General features: G+C 38.6%; 1 long non-coding RNA gene across 2 annotated transcripts in view; it reads right to left on the bottom strand.

Annotated features, from left to right (window-relative positions):
- LOC140682654 (uncharacterized) overlaps positions 1-12,488 on the bottom strand; it is a 174,072-nt gene that overhangs the window by 38,652 nt on the left and 122,932 nt on the right. The gene's annotated exons all lie outside the window — the stretch shown is intronic.

The following is a 12,488-nucleotide window of genomic DNA, read 5'->3' as shown; positions in this document are numbered from 1 at the left end:
GTTGTTTGGTTTTTTCCCTCCATGGATTTTGGAAAAGATCTGATGGCCACACATGGAATGTATGCAAACTTTATAGAAAGTTTTGGAGACCCAGGATCAGGACTGTGTTCTCCTACCCTAGATTTCAGTTCTGACATCTACCCCTATTTGCATGAGATTTTCCCTTGTTAACTATATTTGGCGTTAGATCAGTTGTAGGAGCACCCATCCGGTAGGTTTTGCTGATGTGGTGTGTCTCTCTGGATGCAATGGGTAGGTACCATGGGACAGAGCAGCACCATGCACATTTAGTAGTTCTGTGCCTGGGGAAGCACTTTGCTTTTGCTTTGATTAATCAACGTAGCAGATAGCTGTTACTATTATAAATTAATTAATAATTTAAAAATTCTCATTTATTGATAAATAATTTAAGGATGTGGGCTTTGTCTTCGCTGTTTGGCCAATGTGAATTAATAAAGCCCTTTGAAAAGAGGTAGTGCTTTATAAACACTTCAGGTGGAAAGCCTCAATTTTGTATTTAAAGTGTTGACCTGAGCATGCTTTAATCCTGAGAAGTGTTATAATGCTTTGTTACAATGCTATAAGTGCTATAATGCTAAATGGTTAAAAAAGGTCTTTTTAAAAATCATGCCTTTCCCCCAATAACAGATTAGCAAGAGGTGCTATAATTTAAAAATAGATTAAATAAAATCCACAAGAGTAGATTGTCCGGGAATTTATATTCAACCTTTTTAGAATATTTAGTAACAGGGAACATGCCATGATTCGGAAAAGTATCCAAGGGAAAATCAACAGAAACAGCTTTTCTATAGGAAGATCATTTGATTTTGGAACCTGTGACCTCAGAATAGTAAGAAAGCAAAATAATGAGTAATTTGTTTTTGTTCTCTTCATTCTTCAGGGAAGTGAGGGGAGAAATTTGATCATTGCTATAGCTGGCAAGAGTTTCTGGATTTCTGATTAAGGATATTTAAAATAAAACCAAGAGCTTGGGAATTATGTACCTACAATTCAACTAGCTATAAACAAATAGCTAATTCTCAGGTCTGAGTAAACACCTCAAATACTTACATTAATCTGCAGGCAATCTCAAAATTGTTGTCTGTATCTGGTGGTCTAGAAGAAAACCCTAAATTAAATAGTATACTAGTGCTAAAAACAATTGTGGTTTTCCATTTTGACAGGTCATTGAATGAATAGGCTTCACAATATTCCCTCAAATGATTCTGAATCAAACAAACCAGACTGTAGACACAACACTAGTAACCCCTCTAAAAACTGGTATGAAACACCTTTCTGGTATTTCATGCTGGTAAGTCATGCTCCTTAATTTTTTTTTTAAAGGCTTAACAAAGGGCAGAGCTGAAATAAATCTTGTATCTAGGCCTGATGGAAATTAAAAGGAGACAGAAAGTGAAGCATAGACTTGAAGGTAGCACCAGGATTGGCATGGTGGATGGTAGTTGCTGAGAATACAGCTACATGTTTACTTCCCTTTAAAATTTAACGTATCTGCTGTTTCAGCCACCAGGACTGCTCTTGAAGCATGTCAGTGCTTCATTTGATTTCCACTCCCAGTTCACAGAATAGCTGGGAGAGCAGTATAAAACAAATTAGCCCACTCAGCAAGATGATGGGGTAACGAGAAAAAGAGGAGAGTGGGAAGAAGAAACCAAGCCACAACGTCATGGATCGTGCAGCAATAGCTGTTTCTATTGCCTGTAAGATGAGGAGATTTATATTTCACAAGGTCAAGGACCACAATCAAGCCTACTGCAGAAAGTAAATGACAACATAATACTACTGATTAACACTTCCTCTGCTTGTGTTGCTGGACAAAATAAAGCAAGGGCTTCTTGGACCTCTGGACATGGAGAGCAGTACATGCCAATCAAGAAACCAGATAACCTTCTTGTAAGTTGCTCAACTAGTTGTCTGCAAGCCATGTAGGCAATCCTTTGAGTAAAATTTTTGTTGTTGTAAAGTAACTCAAAGAAGAAGGAGTAGAATTAAATTTCACGTCTGACATATAAAAGGCAACGCCACTATTATTGAGTGCAAAAGCACTAAAAGTACTTGTACAAAGCAGTACATAAATGCACCCATCCCATTGCTATGCAGACATTCCTAGGTTTATATCCAGTAATAAAGATCTTTGCAGTGTTTTCCCAAATGGTTAACATGAAACTCTACCTGTTCCATATAAAATCGCTTTGAAGAACATCTAAATTTCAATTTAAGAGGAGTATAGTTCTGCTCTTCATTAGTTGCCCTTCAATTTCTCAGAAATGCCTTCATGTTGCAATGTCCATATATAAAGAACATGTAGATAAATGCAAAATCTGTGTGTGTATATGTATACATATCAGATGAACATGTGATAAATGGACATGTATTTATTATTCCAAACCCTATTTGTAATACCACACTGCTACCTGTATCTAATGTGATAATCAAAAAATGATATAGAAAGAACTGGAGTTTTAACTTTGTCATTGCTAACATTCAACCCTTGAGAAGAGTTCAACTCAGCTGACCTGGGGCCTCAGCCTTGAGCTAGTGGTCCTTATTCCTTTCATAGTTCATGGAGAAAAATACATAATTATATTATATCCTTCATCTCTTCCTAAAGTGGACACCTTATACAACCCTGATGAATCCCTCCTTGCATAATCCTGTCTTTCTCTAAGTTATCTGCAAAGTCCAGACAAGGATGCCAGAAATGCTATCAGCCTAAGTAGTCATGGTGAGCACTTAAATCGTGTGTGACTAACTCTGCACTCAGATGATGTAGGTAGAAGTCTGACCCTCCACAGAAGAAAATAAAACAAACCAGAGCTAGGTATTAAATATTCAAATTGTATAAAATTGCCAAGTCCTCCTGAAGGTTACTGTTCCAAATTACTGGATACCTTTGATTTGCTTTATATTTTTTATCCCAGTTCTCCTTTCCTCATCTGTAAAATTGAGACAACAGTCCTACTGCATCTCATATTCCAGATATCAGTCTCACCATTTAAAAAATGTTCAACCAACTCTTGCTCTCCTAACAGCTCACAAGTGAACCTACAAGGAAATTAACAATTCTGTACTCACTGCAGGGCCTGATGATATGTATTAAATAAAGCCTGGGGCCTCATGTCACCGGGGGGAATAAAAATAAATAATGGATGCTTCTCTGAATTATAAAGCATCACAGATGAGTGACACTAGCGGAAGACTAGAATAACACACAGGCAAACTAACAACTTAAATTCCAGTGTTAAACATAGTGAAATGCACACAATACCACATAGTTGTGCATATACCCATCCAGATACATTTTCTGTCTACTTCTATGCTACATCATGGCTTTTAGAATATGGAATAAGCAGGATTTAGAATAAGAGTTTGAGAGGAATTATACCTAAGATATAATTCAGTCCTCTGAACACCAGTGTACAGAAGTAAATACAGGAAAAAGCTCTATTTATGTAGACACATCTTCTTCTCATTTTTAAGAAAGCTGTCTGATCACTACGAAGAAAAAAATACCATCAATATTCATCCCTCTAAATATGAGACAGAGAGAGGTCACCAGAACTGGTTTTATTATGAGGTTTCAGGTTTTCAGAAGTGGTATAGGGACATTCTTATAGTTGGGGGGGTGTTTACTTACCGTACCAAGACCACTCCAGTGGTGTAAGACTCAGTAAATACACATATGGATGCAGAATAACTCTCTGCCTTAGAATTAGGAAAAGACAGAAAATGAGAGCAAAAATCTAGACTGATATGATAAATATATTCATATGTACTAATATGAACTCCTCTTTTCTCTAAGTTACCTTTTCTTAAGTTCAAGCTTTGGATAGAGCAGATTTGCATGCTTTACTCTGGGCATCCTTATCTTAGGCCCATTGGAATGAAGAGTTTTGACTGTAACTGAATTTTCATCTCTGCTGTGAGAAGTGAGAATGTCACTTCAAACTCACCATGACCCTCTGAGGCACAGTGCAGTGCATTACCATCAGGCCTTTCTAGGTTATCTGCAGCCCCTCTATGCTGTGTTTGCCTTTGAATCATATACTGTAAGATAAAAATGAATGAAACATGTTAAAAGAGCACACAGCTAAGTTGAAGGGACAAAAATGTATGAGACCAGGTATTATTTTTGAAAGGATGACTGAAAGAGAACTCTTTTCAGCAGCTGGTTGCTGTGATAAAAAGCAAGTTTCTCCCTGTCCATTTGGTGTGGATATGATTTCATCTCAGGTGGTTTAAGAAATCACCTTGTAAATGTAATTAGGTTAGAAAAACATGCACACTCAAAAGTGGAGGTCTTGGTAGCACAGCATGGATTTCTGGTGAAGTATGACTGAAAAACACAGAAATTATATCACTTCCCTTATCTGGTGATACAGAGTTGTCCTAGGACACAGAAGTGCTGGAAAGGCAGCATGGGATGTCATAGCTCTAAGTACCCAGGGAGCACAGCCCTGCTTGCTAACTCTCAGCCTGTGTCCTCTTTCAAATCTTTTATACCCACACAGCTCATATTTCTAACACACTCACAGCTTTCCCAAAGTCAGCTACAACAGAGAGTCGCCGTGCTGACTTGACTCGAAGTAACAGAACTTGAATCAAAGGACAACACCCAAGAAAACCAGAGACCTCCAGAGCTGGACCTCTGGGTTTGGCCAGCCAACTCCTATTGCCTTCATTAGCGCTTCACTGAATAAGAGCAACTGTGTTTTGCAAGGTTGAGCACTTTGAAAAACAAGGTTCTTCAGTTTATATCTCAAAACATTGGAGGTGCCAACACCAGTATTTCCAGTGGGTGGATGACTCCTTTGTAACCTGGAAACTGCGCTCAGTGACTGCTCCCATACACTTGTGGTAAGAGACAACATTCTTCTGGGCTTCTTTCAGCAGGGATTCAGCTCCTCCAAGGAACCAGCAGAAAAGTGCTACAGAAGATACCCTATCCATCCTCCTTTTAAGACTGCATAATTCTAAGGTATTGGAAAAGTTCTGGAGACAGTAAAGCTAAGAAGGATTATTTTGGATATTAACATCGCAATTTTGCACAAGTACATTTGCTAAGGTGACTAGGGTCTTACCACTGAAATTCAAATACTGATGGATGCAATCACCTATACAAAAGGATTTTTCAAATTAAAAGCACTGTTGGATGCACAGAAAAATAAAAGTGGTTGTCTTTAAAAAACACACAGAAGTAGCATGTCAAGGCTCTTTTCCCCTGAATTTTTCTTCCAACATTCATGGTTGAAAGCAATGTAAAGCTTGAGTGTTGTATTGTACCATAAAGGTTCTCACAGTGTTCAGTAGTCTGCCAGGTATTTCCCATCTGAAAAAAATGATAATTTTCCATACCTTAGGATAGGTGTACTTCATATAAATGTCAAATAACCACTCAGCCTTGCCATAATTGGGCTTTCTCTGCATTAGAGAAAACCCATATGTTGATTTGTAGTCACCTCTGGTAGAGTAGCTTGCAGAGAAGAGATATAATTTAGCCAAATGTAAAATGTAAGCATAATTGCACTTTAAAAACATGCAGTTTTCAGCTGCATAAACTGAGATCATCTATGCTGACCAGGTTCTGTTACATCTGGGAAAAGATTAATTCTCTGACATTGAACCCTGAATTTCTGTTTTGTTGAACTTACAACTGTTTAAAGATTCTTTCTAATATAAACTTGAGATGGGCATATGAGCAGTGCAGATTACTGTGTAAAGCCCCAGCTGGAGCAAGTCTCTGAATGTATTGTGTAATTGACTCACACAGGAAGGAAAGGAGAACCTGGTAAAATACTTCATTCACTTACAAAATATGAGCTAAATTTTTGTCTCTACTAGTGAACAGCCCTGAATTCAATACAGTTATACACAGGAATAACTGAAAGAGGAATTTGGCCACTTTAAGAAACAATAAACCCTTTATTTGATTTGTCATTTCTTAGCAAGGTATTTGTATAAATAAAACACTGGATGTTTTTATAACTGCAGATCTTATTGCCACTGGTTTTAAAGAACAAAAAAATGTAGGAAACAAGAAAAAAAGCACTCTGCCTATAAAAAACTGAATAAAGATAGACGTTTGCCCTTTTTAATAATTTCTGATGTTGTGTCTTATTCTTCTAATGCTATCTGCTTCATTAGACAGGAAAAGGATTGTAGGAACACTATCAACAAAGGACCAAAGCAATGAAAAAAACCCACAATTTCTGTTCTCTGTTCTACTCATAGAATCCACCAGGTATAGAACAACATAATTCCATTGAGGTGAAACAATCTGGACAGGTTTCTTTTAAATGGCCAGTTCCATGAAATATGATACAAGCAGCAGCAATGAAGTTAATTACAGTGGTGATTTTTAGATCCCTAATCTACTGCCAGTTTGTGATCCATTAATTAGTTTAAACAGCATATGACAAATCCATTGCCAACTAGAGTACCAACTAAGATGAAATATCAAGAGCTACTAAAGGCGAAATCCAGCAAGAAAAAAAAAAAAATCAGCTCTTGTTTTCTCTTCTTTTCAATATACATTTCTATGGATTCCTTCAGAGGGTGCTACTGCCTAAAGGTACCCCTCATATTAATCTGGTGGTCTAGTACCATTCAGCTGCTAGTGCTAGTGGCTGTGTTCCAGATAGCAGAGATTATTTTAAGTTATGAATTAGATTGTTTGCTGATTCCCTTCATATGAAAATTGTCTTCTTAGATGTTGTCCTTGTCTGACAGTCTTATTCTCTTAATGGAGGTTCTGGGGGTCACAAACACAAATGCTTGTCCTGCACACCCTACACACAGTGCTACATATGCATGTGTGTTCAAAAAAACACATAAAGACACAAAAAAATTATACAGGTGCATATATCATGTCTTCATCTGAGTCTCTTGAAAGAGAGACTCATGCTGCACCCAAAAAATATTATTATTTTCCACAGGAACAGTGGCATGGAGCATCCCAAGTATAAGGTGATAACACAGATCCTACAGACTGCATAGCATGGAAAACTTTGGGAATTCCCTGATAACAAAGACAAAAATTTCAGGAAATGCACAGAAATGCAGAAGCACAGAATACTTTGTTGTCCATTCAGTTATTATTTAGCAATTTTAAATCTAATATTAATTTTGCAATTTTTTCAGATATTTTACTTCTCAGTTCACTAGCCAAAATTAACATCTTTGTGAGCCAATACTCCAACCATCCCCATGCCTACAGCAAGCATCACCTCATCCAGATGTTCCCTGCCAAAAAAAGGCGTAATGTGTGTGGAATCGGGACACATGTTTTATTTACCTTAATTTAATAATTATTCTTCTGGATGACAGTGACCACATCTCAAACATTAATAGCCTCTATTGTGTGATCACTGGTATCAATCACAGCTGCTCCATAATGAATCTCATAAAAATATTCAATCAGTGATGGAGAGGGCCTTTGAGATCCACAGAATGAGTTTCAGATGTTTGCAAAGTACTCTGAGGTAGGCTGCAGCTCACACAAGGGAAACTCTACCAGGTGTTTGCAGTTTCATGCCTGATGCATAAGTAATGTAACCCATAAAAAGGATTTTTTTTCCTCTCTCAGAGCAACTCAGCCCAGGGAAGCAGAAAAAATAAGAAGCACTTTTAGAAATGGAAATTTTGACCAATAGGGGTGAAATTTACTTTAGTATTATAGCATTGGATAGGGAAAAGGTAAAAGATGTTGAGGTTTCTTTCTTTGATTTTTTCTTTTTCTTTTTTTATTTGGAGGGGGCAGAATGAGGTGTTTTAGATGTAGACAAACGCATGAATAGAGTCTGAATGATGAAAATTATAATGTGTTCAGATTTGTGACAGAAATACTCAGCATTTTCACAAGTTCTGTGGACTATTTTCTCTCCTGTCTTGCAGAAAGTATCTTAGCATAAATAAATACATCTAAAGTTTTCTCCTGCTAGCCTTGGTGTCTCAAGCTATACACTGTATTATTCCACTCTTAAATGATTCCTTTTGATGAAGTACAGTATACAAAACCATAGATTCTTAAACTAGAACACTGTACAACTGTTCCAAATTTGAAGAAAACGATGATATGTGTTGGTCCTCAATGCTACCATAAAGAAGGCAAAATAGGATAAGGGTCCACAAAGGTTCATACTTGGTTTCAACAATGATTCCTTCCAATAACTGAGGCTATGTCCACTGAAAGGAAGCCAGGATGCAGCCCTGTGTGCTGATCTCATGTTGCAGATTGCTTTCAGGCCATATACCATCTCAATTTAGTATCACTCCTTTAAACAAGTCTTCTTTCCCCTAAATGCTAGTTTTTCTGTGACTATTGCACATCTCTGACAAGAAATTTTACCCCTTTGACTCAGTGTATTTGTATTAGTGTAGGTGTAGAACCCGCTCAATCTTACAGACAGGCCAACTACTATAACTTACATATCAATTATCTCATCCCTTGTACCTTCAAAATGAGGCCATTACACAGCAGCTTTCTCTCATGTGAAACCTATGCGTAGTTGTGCCATTACTCACGAGGGGAAAAAACCCCAAACCAGCAAAAAAAACCAAAGGAACCAAACCCTGAGAGGGAAATCCCATGATAGAAAACTGTCTTGGTAAAGTTTCCATCAGCAGACCAGCACACCTCAAGAACAACTTTCTGTGGTAAGTGAAATTACCTGTTTCTGGAGACCAGTGGGGTATAAAATTGGAACAGATTAAGAGGGGCAAAAAAAGTTAACCAACATCTCTTTCAGCCTTGAAAGCACTGCTGGACTGGACAGCTCTGTTGCATACAAATCCACACATCCCAAGCTAAATACAGAGACTTCAGCAGTTGTCATGGCAGAGCACGGTTGAGCCGTCAGTCGGATGTGCTCCTTTGATTCCCTGCCCAATTCCAGGGTAGCCTCCAGCAGTCTGAGGCCAAGGGACAGCCTTAATTTGTGGCAGCTGGACACAGTCATTGAGGAACCATATGGCATCTGGGAGAAGCCAAGTCAGGCCAGTGCTTTCCCCTGTCCTGGGATACCCTTTGCAGAGGACGGAGGGAAGCTCTGGTGCCACATGGATTCTTTCCAAGCCCTGTGTAGCTTCAGCCCGGGTCTTGCAAGGTGTCTTAAGGGGACTGCAAAGGGTTTCAGGCTAATTTGTCTCCAAGTATCTGTCCAAACACATCCTCCAATATCCAGGGAGACTACGGTGGCTTTTACCAAGAAATATCCCATGAAGTTAAATGCTCTTCACAAATTACACAAAATGCAAAGCCTTTGCACCAAGCCCATCATTTCTGCACCACTGTGGTAGCAGCCCCTGGGACACCTTCCAATGGTGTATCTTGGGTGCTGGCAGTTCCCAGGGGTTATAGATTAGACAAAGCATCACAAATTTTGGAGCTAGATGCTGCAAAGGCATCTGGTTTCAATAAAACTGGAAACTGGGCCAAGTCTGGTCTGCAGAAGTTTCTTCCAGGTACAGCACTGATGTCTTATCTCAGAGGCATCTTAGCTTTTCCATAGCCTTGTATTAAAAGTCAAATAATATTTATGTGGATACACATACAGCTCATGTGGCAATCTTCTTAAAATAAATTAATGCACTATCTTCATAGTTGAGACAGTAACAATAGCATAATTATAAATTACAGGGGGCAATAAATCACAATATGTTTCTCTGCATCCTTTAAGCCCTTTTGTTTGTATTGCAGGACTCAGAGTTTTTGGGTTTTTTTATTTGGTTTGGGTTTGTTTTTTTTTAATCTATATGCAACCTAAGACAACAGCAGTAAAAGAAAGCTGAAAAATGTCTGTCCAAATCTTATATGCGAAAACAGGTTTTTCTATCTGGTTTAATCTAAAAAGCAAGACAGTCTACCTTCCCAAAAGGGCCAGACATAAAAACAACTTTACTTGTGGCTTCAGTCATTCAGCAACATTCTGAATTAGCTTTAACCATTAGGTAATGTAAGATTCAAAAAAAAAACATTAGCCCTTTCATAAACCAAATTCATAAACCTTCAACTGAATAGTACATTCATGTATTTCATGGATTCATAACCCAAGAAATAAAAGTTTAATAAATTCTTGTATTCAATGACTGGATCAGGAATTGTGTCTTCTCTTTAGGATGTTTTGAAGTAGATGCCCACACGGAACACAAAACTCAACAGCTGTTTCATCATTTTCTTGACTTCCTCCACAAAGTTAATTTGGCTTGTGAGCATGATAAGCCCTTTCAAAAATTTCTCAGCTCACTCCTCTTTGAGGTTCAGTAGTGTTTGAAAGATATTTTTTTTTAAAGTAAATTAATTAAATAAAAAAAAAATATACCACAATTAAAAGTGCTTGCCCTCTGCTACCCATAGGTTTTGCTAAGTGAAAAAATCCAATGTCAGATATCAGAGAGTCAGTGCGACTTGAAGACAAAGGGAGAAACCCCTTAGCTTGTCAGGTTTACACTTTCCTGTTTGGCCTCACAAAACAATCACCAGGGATCCTTGAAGGCTGGGAAAGCTTTCCTGTTAGATTCAGGATCTTCTGATGCAAAACAGAAAACTTTTTCTTTCACAGAGCCTGGCACTCATTTTGAATATGATGTGTGACAATGTGAAATAGAAAATTGGTGCCAAAGATATTATGCTACTGAAAGGGAGCTGGATCCTCTCTTTACTGGTTGTCAGTCTGTATCTTGTGGTCTGAAGCTGCAAAGGCAGCTGCTAAGTCTGTAGCTGCAGTGGTACAAAAACTGAGGTGCTACTCAGCACTAAGAGCTGCATGAAGAAAAGCTGAGAGCAACAATGCACACTCAGTTCTAAAACTGCCACATTAACTCATTTCACTCCTCTCCTCTGTCTAGAACTGCGAACTCACTAGTTAGGTGTGGGGATTTGGGGCCCCTCTGGCTCTCTACCTCTCCCCAAGTGGACAGAGAAGGGCTGTGACCATCCAGGATAAGCCAGGAGGTGGTGGGATAAAGGAAAAAAGTTCTGGTAGCTAAACAATGTGGGACAAGGATGGGCTTGCCTTGGTAGTACAATGGCAGACTTACCTTATATTACTGTAATGAGATTTTGTTGACAGATCAGTTTGGAGCTGTTGAACCTCAGGCTCTCTCCTCCTCCCTGTGTCTCCCATGGTTTTTACTGCATTCTTTCCTTCTCGTGGTTTCCCTTTTGAGGGATAAGGAGAAGATGGGGCAGAGGTACAGAAGGAAGGCAGTCTGCAGCACATTCCCTTCGTTAGCAGGAATGTCATCTGAGGATGATTTGGGTGGAGAAGCCTGAGGATCTGGCAGGAGTGAGCTACAGCGATCAGTCATGCACAGGGCACAGCAAGATTGTAAGAGAAAATAAGAATATAAGTAATGCCAAGGATCTGAGGCTGCTGTAATTTGTATTAGTGCAAACATGTAATGGCAAAAAAATGGCACTAGTTTGAATTTATAGTGGTAGACCTTAGGTCAGAATGAGATCCACAGGTCTGAAAAAAGTGGAAAAGGAAAAAGAATGCAGAGAGCAGTGTGTGAAGGCAAAATGGAGACACAATGAGAGGATTTGCTGCACCAGGATATTGTATCAGCAACTATGAAAATATGAAAGTGGAAATGGTTAAATTGAATTACATTTTAATGCTCATTCTGGTCTGCTTGACTATCATGAATATTATAATCAAAAGATTGATAATTCTGATATCCTAGCAGAACAGAAGTATACAGTCCCCAAAAAGTGTTAGATTGTATCAGCGTGGAAATCCCACTAACAGAAATTTCAAAGATCTCCAGACAGATCCTTAACTGCTTCTGTGGCAGTGCTCACTTCTCCAAGATTACATTTTGTTATTTAATTTTTAAAAAATATCTCTGCTAATAATTAACAAAGATTTGTATCTGAGAAAATAATCTCATTTGCCTGTTAGGTAGGAGAAGATCAAAACTTTGCACAGTGACAGTCCCAGGGGACAAAGGGTGGCAGCTCCAGCACTCTGCAGTGCCTCATCAAGCTAATTCACAGTGTCATAGGCAGCAGGAACCCACAGGTGCTAAATGTAACCTCCACTAGGAGCCTGTCCTCAACAGCTTTTCCTGAAGAACCTTGCTTTTCACAAGGGAGTTTGCAAACATGGTATTTGGAATGACTGCTGTTTAACCAAACCAATGAATGAGCCAGCCCACTTACAAGCGAAACGACTGAAAGCAAAGATGCTCATTGGGCTCCCTGTCTGTCTATGCTAGAGAACGTACTAGTTTGCCAGAGGTGTATTTCTCATTGTTGCTGTGAAAGGTAGCAGTGTGACAAGGTTTTCAGAACTTTATCCATAAGTGCTAATGATTATGCTGCTACTGAGAAAGGATACAGTGACGGGAGGAAAAAAGCCAAGTCCTCAAAATAGACTTTTTTTTTTCCAAGCCACAAATGGCATCTCAGCTTTCCTTTAAATAAGCATTCTGAGTTGGATTGCCAATGCTGCTGTTGCAAATTT

The sequence above is a fragment of the Taeniopygia guttata genome, chromosome 2 (assembly GCF_048771995.1).
Source record: "Taeniopygia guttata chromosome 2, bTaeGut7.mat, whole genome shotgun sequence".
Lineage (NCBI taxonomy): Eukaryota > Metazoa > Chordata > Aves > Passeriformes > Estrildidae > Taeniopygia > Taeniopygia guttata.
The sequence above is the reverse complement of the archived record's forward strand: the minus strand, read 5'-3'. Positions and strand labels throughout refer to the sequence as shown.